Below are 10,982 nucleotides of genomic sequence, written 5' to 3'. Positions count from 1 at the left end.
TTTACCCCCCCTTTTCGGCGCCCCTGTATATATATATATATATATATATATATATATATATATATATAAAGCAAGCCCACGGCAGCCCGCGTGTCCTGTCCTGGGCGTGGGGAAATGCCACCCCTTATAATCACATCTCATCGAGCATTTTTTATTTTTATTTTTTTAAATTTATTTTATCTTTTTTTTTTTTTTTTTCCCACCCAGACACATTTTAATGCTGAGCCACTAAAAGTTGCAAAAAAAAAAAAAAAAAAAGCAAGTCGTTTTATATTCTTTTTTTTTTTTTTTTTTTTTAATTTTTTTTTTTTTTTTTTTAAAACACATAATTTTGGACTTGAGACTGGTTTGAGTGAAGGCGCAATCACGGACTCGACCCCCCCACCAACCCCCCCTCATCATCTGAAACTCTGCAGGATCCCCCCCCCCCCCTTCCTCCTCTCCCTCCCTCCCTCCTCCTCCTCCTCCTCCTCCCAGTCCAGATCGGAATATCTTCCCGCCTCGTCCTGCAGCCGGGTGCCGGTTACATTACGAGCACCACCATCACCCCCCTCCACCGTATCCACGGGGAACCAAAAAAAAACAAAAAACGAGGGGCACACGCGTGCACAGAACCGCACCGCAAATCCACGTAACTCGTTTTTTTTTTTTTTGCCTCTTTTTTTATTTTATTTTTTTAAACCGGGTAATGTTTGGCATTTCCTCGCAGGCTTCGGACTTGGACTGCAGCAGACCTCCTCCCCACATGGACGTCTCCCCCCAAAATCGCAGGGGGCTTGATTTTTTCTTCTCCCCCCCCCACCTGCAATTTGTATTCACTCGAGAAAAATGCGTAAGTATTTGATTGCCTTCACTCAAATTCAGCCCACGTCCGGTGTGATCCGCCGCGGATCGTCTCGCATCGCCTCAGCCGAGACGAGGTTAAGTCCGATACTTTAACGTAAGGAAAGACACTTTTTTTCCCCCTCATGCCTTTTCATCGCCGTATGTCGCATCCGCTTGCTTGTGTGTAAGTGTGTGCGTGTGTGTGTGCGTGCGCACACCTCCAGGTATGGAGATATACGATGCCCGATGTTAATCACGATATACAAGCATCGGCACGGAGGTTATCTATGCAACAAATTGCTGGTTTGAGCGCCTGCTGGAGGCTGCAAGGATGTGTGAGACTCCCTGTTGAAGAGACCTACGTCATATGGTAATTCAAATTCAGTTCAGGTATTCTCAGCATACACATTTGCAGCAACAACCAACAACAAAAAAAAAAGGTGCAGAGATTGAGCCGGAAGGCGAATTGGGTTGTGGCATTTTGTTCCAACATGATGTTTGCGTCCTTTTTTTTGTTTTTTTTAATTGAGGTTTCTCGTCCCTTCCTTGAGCACCCCCTGACGCAGGATGGATATTAAAAACTGTCCAGAGTGAGAGGCGGTTTTGCTTTAAAAAACAAAACCCCACCAGTCTGAATAAGAGCTGTTCGTCAGTGGGTGGTGCTGAAAATGACCCTTGCTTGTTGCTAGAAGAAAACCGAAAAACAACGTTGGTTCGTAGGTTGGTGTGAAGGAGGTGCGTTAGAAATAAGCCATGCAAGTTAGAATACTTTGTCCTCGGGTGTACTCTCCTACATATCTGCATTCCGAGGTTTACACCAGGGCTATTCCACCAAATCCGGGCCCCGGAGTTTAGCTCAGTCTACCCCAGGGCAGCTGGGGCTACAAATGTAGCTTACCACCACCAGGTGGGTCTTCACTTCTCTGTGAAGCGCTTTGAGTGTCTAGAAAAGCGCTATATAAATCTATCCATCCATCCGTCTTCTTATGCTTATCCGAGGTCGGGTCGCGGGGGCAGCAGCCTAAGCAGGGAAGCCCAGACTTCCCTCTCCCCAGCCACTTCGTCCAGCTCCTCCCGGGGGGATGCCGAGGCGTTCCCAGGCCAACCGGGGAAGATAGTCTTCCCAACGTGTATATATGTAGATCTAATCCATTATTATTATTATTATCATTATTAAAACTTGGGAGACAAACATTTTTGCAGTGAATTCCTAAAAAACACAAGAGTGCTTTCCAAACGTGTGATTATTAGGGAGGCGTCCCTCAAGGCTCCCCTTTAAGTCCTCTCATTTTCGCCAGTTTTTTACGTAATATGATTTATCCATCCATCCGTTCACTTGCGCTTATCCGAGGTCGTGTCGCGGGGGCAGCAGCCTAAGCAGGGAAGATATTGCAGAATTGTTGACTTGACTCGTACATGCCGCAGCTACACAGTGACAATCTGCATTCTGGTCGAACAAATCCGGCCCCCAGAGTTCAGCTCGAAACTTGGGAGAAAAACATTTTTGCAGCGGATTCCTAAAAAAAACAGAGTGCTCCTGTCAACACGTTTTAACCTTTGCTAGCAAACATAGAACACTGGGATCCAAACTTGTGATTATTAGGGAGGCGTCCCTCAAGACACCCCTTTAAGTCCTCTCATTTTCGCCATTTAAAAAAAAAAGTTATCCATCCATCCATCCATCTTTTTCCGCTTATCCGAGGTCGGGTCGCGGGGGCAGCAGCCTAAGCAGGGAAGCCCAGACTTCCCTCTCCCCAGCCACTTCGTCCAGCTCCTCTCGGGTGATGCCGAGGCGTTCCCAGGCCAACCGGGGAAGATAGTCTTCCCAACGTGTATATATGTAGATCTAATCCATTATTATTATTATTATTATTTTTATTAAAACTTGGGAGACAAACCTTTTTGCAGTGAATTCCTAAAAACACAAGAGTGCCTTCCAAACCTGTGATTATTAGGGAGGCGTCCCTCAAGGCTCCCCTTTAAGTCCTCTCATTTTCGCCAGTTTTTTACGTAATATGATTTATCCATCCATCCGTCCACTTGCGCTTATCCGAGGTCATGTCGCGGGGGCAACAGCCTAAGCAGAGAAGATATTGCAGAATTGTTGACTTGACTCGTACATGGCGCAGCTACAAAGTGACAATCTGCATTCTAGTCGAACAAATCCGGCCCCCAGAGTTCAGCTCGAAACTTGGGAGAAAAACATTTTTGCAGCGGATTCCTAAAAAAAACAGAGTGCTCCTGTCAACACGTTTTAACCTTTGCTAGCAAACATAGAACACTGGGATCCAAACTTGTGATTATTAGGGAGGCGTCCCTCAAGACACACCTTTAAGTCCTCTCATTTTCGCCATTTTTTAAAAATGTTTATCCATCCATCCATCCATCCATCTTTTTCCGCTTATCCAAGGTCGGGTCGCGGGGGCAGCAGCCTAAGCAGGGAAGCTTAGACTTCCCACTCCCCAGCCACTTCGTCCAGCTCCTCCCGGGGGGGATGCCAAGGCGTTCCCAGGCCAACCGGGGAAGATAGTCTTCCCAACGTGTATATATGTAGATCTAATCCATTATTATTATTATTAAAACTTGGGAGACAAACATTTTTGCAGTGAATTCCTAAAAACACAAGAGTGCTTTCCAAACTTGTGATTATTAGGGAGGCGTCCCTCAAGGCACCCCTTTAAGTCCTCTCATTTTCGCCATTTCTTTTTTTTTTTTTGTAATGTGATTTATCCAGCCATCCATCCATCTTTTTCCGCATATCCGAAGTCGGGTCGCGGGGGAAGCAGCCTAAGCAGGGAAGCCCAGGCCCTAACCACGACCCCTTTAGGAGCAAGAGTGAAGTGTCTCGCTTGAGGACACAACGGACGTGGTTAGGATTAGTAGAAGCTAGGGATCGAACCAGGAACTCTCAAGTTGCTGGCACGGCCGCTCTACCAACCGAGCCACGATGTCCAACTAAGGTGTTGCTGTAGCTTGTTTACCTCAGACCCAGTCAATAGTCATTTGTTCGACGTCTTTAGTTATACAATAGGGAAACGGTTCATAAGGCCCACATTAATCGTTTTGCAATGCAGTCTGCTGAAAATGACGGAAAGTGGCAACCTACATATAGCTGTGGTCGAGGTTGGAATTGCCACAATACACATTGTAATATATTCAACAATCTATTGTCATCGGGCCGCTGAAGTGCATAGTGCACCAGCCAAATGTGTCACTTTTCATGTGTCAGGTAAACCGCAACAAATGGGGCCATGTGAATATCCTTTTTTTTTACTGTACTGGTGGTTTTCCTGGTGCTGGTTACATTACCAGCATCATTATCACCCCCATTGTTCGACGTCTTAAGTTATACGGTAGGGAAGGGGTTCTTATGACCCCGTTCCTAAGCGGGGTTAATCATTTTGCAATGAGGTCTGCTGAAAATGATGGAAAGTGGCAACCTACATATAGCAACTGACTCTGTGGTCGAAGTTGGAATTGCCACAAGACACATTTTAATGTATTCATCACTCTACTGCCATCTGGCCGCTGAAGTGGATAGTGCACCACCCAAATTTGGCACTTTTCATGTGTCAGGTAAACCGCAACAAATGGGGCCATGTGAATATCCTTTTTTTTACTGTACTGGTGGTTTTCCTGCAGCTGGTGCTGGTTACATTACGAGCATCATCATCACCCCCCATCAGTAGTCATTTGTTCGACGTCTTACGTTATACGGTAGGGAAGGGGTTCATATGGCCCCGTTCCTAAGCGGGGTTAATCATTTTGCAATGAGGTCTGCTGAAAATGATGGAAAGTGGCAACCTACCTATAGCGACCGACGCTGTGGTCGAAGTTGGAATTGCCACGAGACACATTTTAATATATTCATCACTACTGACCACTGAAGTGGATAGTGCACCAGCCAAATGTGTCACTTTTCATGTGTCAGGTAAACCGCAACAAATGGGGCCATGTGAATATCCTTTTTTTTTACTGTACTGGTGGTTTTCCTGGTGCTGGTTACATTACCAGCATCATTATCACCCCCATTGTTCGACATCTTTAGTTATACGGTAGGGAAGGGGTTCATATGGCCCCGTTCCTAAGCAGGCTTAATCATTTTGCAATGCGGTCTGCTGAAAATAATGGTAAGTGGCACCTTACATATAGCAACTGACTCTGTGGTCGAAGTTGGAATTGCCACAAGACACATTTTAATGTATTCATCACTCTACTGCCATCTGGCCGCTGAAGTGGATAGTGTACCACCCAAATTTGTCACTTTTCATGTGTCAGGTAAACCGCAACAAATGAGGCCATGTGAATATCCTTTTTTTTTTTTACTGTACTAGTGGTTTTCCTGCAGCTGGTGCTGGTTACATTACGAGCATCATCATCACCCCCCATCAGTAGTCATTTGTTCGACGCCTTAAGTTATACGGTAGGGAAGGGGTTCATATGGCCCCGTTTCTAAGCGGGGTTAATCATTTTGCAATGTGGTCTGTTGAAAATGATGGAAAGTGGTACCCTACACATTTAATGTATTCATCACTTTACATTACGAGCATCATCATCAGCCCCCATTAGTAGTCATTTGTTCGACGTCTTAAGTTATACAGTAGGGAAGGGGTTCATATTCTTAAGCGGGGTTAATCATTTTGCAATGCGGTCTGCTGAAAATTATGAAAAGTGGCACCCTACCTATAGCGACCGACGCTGTGGTCGAAGTTGGAATTGCCACGAGACACATTTTAATATATTCAACACTACTGACCACTGAGGTGGATAGTGCACCACCCAAATTTGTCACTTTTCATGTGTCAGGTAAACCGCAACAAATGGGGCCATGTGAATATCCTTTTTTTTTACTGTACTGGTGGTTTTCCTGCAGCCGGTGCTGGTTACATTACCAGCATCATTATCACCCCCATTGTTCGACGTCTTAAGTTATACGGTAGGGAAGGGGTTCATATGGCCCCGTTCCTAAGCGGGGTTAATCATTTTGCAATGCGGTCTGCTGAAAATGATGGAAAGTGGCACCCTACATATAGCAACTGACTCAGTGGTCGAAGTTGGAATTGCCACAATACACATTTTAATATATTCAACACTCTATTGTCATCGGGCCGCTGAAGTGGATAGTGCACCACCCAAATTTGTCACTTTTCATGTGTCAGGTAAACCGCAACAAATGAGGCCATGTGAATATCCTTTTTTTTTTTTTACTGTACTGGTGGTTTTCCTGGTTACATTACCAGCATCATTATCACCCCCCATCAGTAGTCATTTGTTCGACGTCTTAAGTCATACGGTAGGGAAGGGGTTCATATCATAATCATTTTGCAATGCGGTCTGCTGAAAATGATGGAAAGTGGCACCCTACCTAAAGCGACCGACGCTGTGGTCGAAGTTGGAATTGCCACGAGACACATTTTAATATATTCAACACTCTACTGAGCGCTGAAGTGGATAGTGCACCACCCAAATGTGTCACTTTTCATGTGTCAGGGCCATATGAATCCCCTTCCTACTGTACTGGTGGTGTTTAGGTGCTGACTTTTTCATCCTTTGGGCTTTTTTTTAACTGGTGGCTCAGTTCCAAAAACTAGATTTTTACAGCAAAATGATCTTTGACTACATTTTTTTGCAGAAGGTCCTCAAAACAGCAGAGTGCTCCTGTAACTCTGGCAAAAATAAATGGACCGACATCAAATGTCTACTGTAGAGGACGTTGGTTCTTCGGAATATACAAAATAAGACTAATAGCGCAATGTGTATACAAGGCAATTCAAAGTGCTTTACAGAAAATAGCAAAAAGTAAAAAGAATCCTAATTTACGTTGAAATCGTAAAATAGAATCTCCATAAAAACAATCGTAATTCAAATTAAAATCAAAACACAGCCTGGATTTCAACATTGCCCAACGTTGAGGCCTGTCTCACGTCTTCAGAAAGACTATTCCAGGTTGGCTCCAGACCACGGAAAGACTTGTACACAATCGAGGTCTGTTCTACGAGCAACAAGAAGTGACCCAAGCACCGGGCTAATGTGACCATATTTCCTGGTTCTAGTCAGGACTCGAGCAGCAGCATTCTGGTATGTACTGCAGCTGCTATACATTCTGGTTTAGAGAGCCCATTCCAGTATTCTAACCTGCTGGAGACAAAGGATTAGTTTTTGTAAGTCTGCTTTGGGACATTATTCCTCTGATTTGGGCAATGTTTTTTAGGTGGTAAAATTTTTTGTTGAACTATACAGCATTTTACTCTCCTAGATAGATATTCTGCAAGATTTGTGAGGTCATTGGAGGCCTGCTGGCATGCAATGTTTGTCATAGGTCCACCTAAAATGTATTTGATAGGGTTTAGGTCAGGGCTTCGGTCAAGTTCTTCTTCATTATGCCTCCGTAGACCTTGTTTTGTGCCCAAATCGAAAATGCCAACTAACTTGATTGTTTGATTAGTAACAAGTTGTGTCTCCCTTTAATCAATATAGTGTGTTTCTAGTCCATATGTTGGTGGCCTCTTTAATTTCCCCCGGCATGCAAACAAGGATATCATTATTTATCGGCTTATTAAAACGGCGCTGCTAAACCTGGCTGTATATATACAAGGCCTTTTGTACCTTCTAGGTACTCAAAGAGCTTTTTTTCTGGGGTAGCCTCATTCAGACGTCCACATTAACATTCACCAGGCGATGCCGCCATGCAGGGGAAATAAAGATCATTGACACTGATGACACAGCATCAGGAGCAACCGGGTGGGGGGGGTTTATTATCTTGCTTTAACTGTGAGGCAAACTGTTCAAAAGTTAAGCAGCGTATCTTGGAAAATGCAATGTTTGTCTGCAACGTATCTACAAACCCCGTTTCCATATGAGTTGGGAAATTGTGTTAGATGTAAATATAAACGGAATACAATGACTTGCAAATCCTTTCCAACCCATATTCAATTGAATGCACTACAAAGACAACATATTTGATGTTTTTTTTTGCAAATAATCATTAGCTTTAGAATTTGATGCCAGCAACACGTGACAAAGAAGTTGGGAAAGGTGGCAAAAAATACTGATAAAGTTGAGGAATGCCCATCAAACACTTATTTGGAACATCCCACAGGTGAACAGGCAAATTGGGAACAGGTGGGTGCCATGATTGGGTATAAAAGTAGATTCCATGAAATGCTCAGTTATTCACAAACAAGGATGGGACAAGGGTCACCACTTTGTCAACAAATGTGTGAGCAAATTGTTGAACAGTTTAAGAAAAACATTTCTCAACCAGCTATTGCAAGGAATTTAGGGATTTCACCATCTACGGTCCGTAATATCATCAAAGGGTTCAGAGAATCTGGAGAAATCACTGCACGTAAGCAGCTAAGCCCGTGACCTTCGATCCCTCAGACTGTACTGCATCAACAAGTGACATCAGTTTGTAAAGGATATCACCACATGGGCTCAGGAACACTTCAGAAACCCACTGTCAGTAACTACAGTTGGTCGCTACATCTGTAAGTGCAAATTAAAACTCTCCTATGCAAGGCGAAAACCGTTTATCAACAACACCCAGAAACGCCGTCGGCTTCACTGGGCTTGAGCTCATCTAGGATGGACTGATACAAAGTGGAAAAGTGTTCTGTGGTCTGACAAGTCCACAATTCAAATAGTTTTTGGAAACTGTGGACGTCGTGTCCTCCGGACCAAAGAGGAAAAGAACCATCCGGATTGGTATAGGCGCAAAGTTGAAAAGCCAGCATCTGTGATGGTATGGGGGTGTATTAGTGCCCAAGACATGGGTAACTTACACATCTGTGAAGGCACCATTAATGCTGAAAGGTACATACATGTTTTGGAGCAACATATGTTGCCATCCAAGCAACGTTACTATGGACACCCTTGCTTATTTCAGCAAGACAATGCCAAGCCACGTGTTACATCAACGTGGCTTCATAGTAAAAGAGTGCGGGTACTAGACTGGCCTGCCTGTAGTCCATACCTGTCTCCCATTGAAAATGTGTTATTATTATTATATTATGAAGCCTAAAATACCACAACGGAGACCCCCGGACTGTTGAACAACTTAAGCTGTACATCAAGCAAGAATGGGAAATAATTCCACCTGAGAAGCTTGAAAAATGTGTCTCCTCAGTTCCCAAACGTTTACTGAGTGTTGTTAAAAGGAAAGGCCATGTAACACAGTGGTGAACATGCCCTTTCCCAACTACTTGAAATTCTAAGTTAATTATTATTTGCAAAAAAAAAAAAAAGTTTATGAGTTTGAACATCAAATATCTTGTCTTTGTAGTGCATTCATTTGAATATGGGTTGAAAAGGATTTGCAAATCATTGTATTCCGTTTATATTTACATCTAACACAATTTCCCAACTCATATGGAAACAGGGTTTGTACGTGTAATATATGACTTTGGATGATATTGTCAAAGGTCTCATGTAGGGTATCGACATTTCAGCAGGCCATACCTAAGCTATACATTTCCACGATTTTTGCATGTATTTTTTTGGTTTATTTTATTTCTACAATGTGCCATAAAAAGAAAAAAAAAAAAGAGCTGCGTTCAGCAAAACACACGTTGCCTTCCTGGTGAAATATTGCAAGTAAAGCAGTGGTGCTCAAAGTGCTGCCAAATGGCAGAAAAGTGTCTCTGATCTGCGTTCTCTCAGCACTTATTGAGGTAAATAAAGGTCGGGTTTGCACGCTTCTGGAAGGTTTTTCCCCCCCCGCACGCTCCCTGGGCTTGTGGTGGCGGAGCTCACCGGCGAAGGCAAATGTTTTGGTAAATGAATGCATGATGTTAATATGTATCGCTACTCGTTAAATATAGCAACAAAGCCGCCAAAGTGCTTCACAGATCATTTCTGCTACGTTTTACTCTGGCAAAAGGTGTATGAGGTGTGTTTCGAAGCGTTGCGTAATGGAAGTGTGTGTCACCCTGGCTATTTTCTGTAGAGAAAATAAAAAGTGTACAGTATTCGGTACTGGTGATAGTGAAGTGAAGTGAATTATATTTATATAGCGCTTTTCTCTTTTGACTCAAAGCGCTTTACATAGTGAAACCCAATATCTAAGTTACATTTAAACCAGTGTGGGTGGCACTGGGAGCAGGTGGGTAAAGTGTCTTGCCCAAGGACACAACAGCAGGATGGTGGAAGCGGGAATCGAACCTGGAACCCTCACTCACTTTACCAACCGAGATATGCTGCCCCATAGTGAAAAAAAGCAGGTATCGGTGTTTTTGTGCGTGTTGGTGTCGACTTGGAATCAAAGTAAATGGGTTATACTTGTATAGCGCTTTTCTACCTTCAAGGTACTCAAAGCGCTTTGACACTATTTCCACATTCACCCATTCACACACACATTCACACACTTACGGTGGGAGCTGCCATGCAAGGCGCTTACCACGGCCCATCAGGAGCAAGGGTGAAGTGTCTTGCTCAAGGACACAACGGAATGTGACTCGGTTGGTAGAACCTGGGGATCGAACCAGGAACCCTCACGTTGCCGGCACGGCCACTCTCCCAGCCGCGCCACGTAGTTCCATGTGTAATCACGAAATGTTGTCGAAAACACATTAGGATATAACATGTTCCACTTAAATGCTGTTTTGTTTACATTTTTAAGGATTTTTTTGTATTTCATAGTTGCCAACATTATAACAGCTTGATTACCCGTACAGGCAATGCTTAGAGTAATTTGGGGGTCAGGAACCCGCGGCTCTTTTTTGCGCCGCCCTAGTGGCTTCCTGGAGCATTTTTAAAAAAATAATTGAAATTGGAAAAAGATGGGGGGTAAAAATTCTGTTTTTGTTTTAGTATGTGTTTTGTTTGAGGACAAACATGACACAAATTGTTAGAAAGCCCACTGTTTGTTATGTCATGTTTGTGTGTATACACTGATGAGAGTATTTGGTGAACGTCGTTTTGTCCTACTCATTTTGGCGGTTCTTAAACTCACCATAGTGTGGACTGTGATGAGACAGTTTGTTTACATGTAAAAATCTTCCACTACTTGTTTTTCTCTTTTTGTCCACCAAATGTTTTATGCTGTGCGTGAATGCACAAAGGTGTGCTTTGTTGACGTTATTGACTTGTTGGAGTGCTCGTCAGGCATGTTTGGTCAGTGCATGACTTTAGGCTAGCTGTATGTACATATTGCATCA

At 43.5% G+C, this 10,982-nt stretch overlaps 1 protein-coding gene across 1 annotated transcript in view; it reads left to right on the top strand.

Annotated features, from left to right (window-relative positions):
- The first annotated feature begins 551 nt into the window (after nucleotides 1-551).
- Nucleotides 552-10,982, top strand: part of LOC133616207 (leucine-rich repeat-containing protein 4C-like) — a 179,344-nt gene continuing 168,913 nt past the window's right edge. The window contains exons 1-2 of the mRNA XM_072914786.1: nucleotides 552-631; nucleotides 710-832. The gene's annotated coding sequence lies outside the window, so the exon portion shown is untranslated. The remainder of the gene's footprint in view (nucleotides 632-709; nucleotides 833-10,982) is intronic.

The sequence above is a fragment of the Nerophis lumbriciformis genome, linkage group LG15 (genome assembly GCF_033978685.3).
Source record: "Nerophis lumbriciformis linkage group LG15, RoL_Nlum_v2.1, whole genome shotgun sequence".
In the NCBI taxonomy this organism is placed as follows: Eukaryota; Metazoa; Chordata; class Actinopteri; order Syngnathiformes; family Syngnathidae; genus Nerophis; species Nerophis lumbriciformis.
Note: the sequence above shows the minus strand (reverse complement) of the source record. Positions and strands in the feature narration are given on the sequence as shown.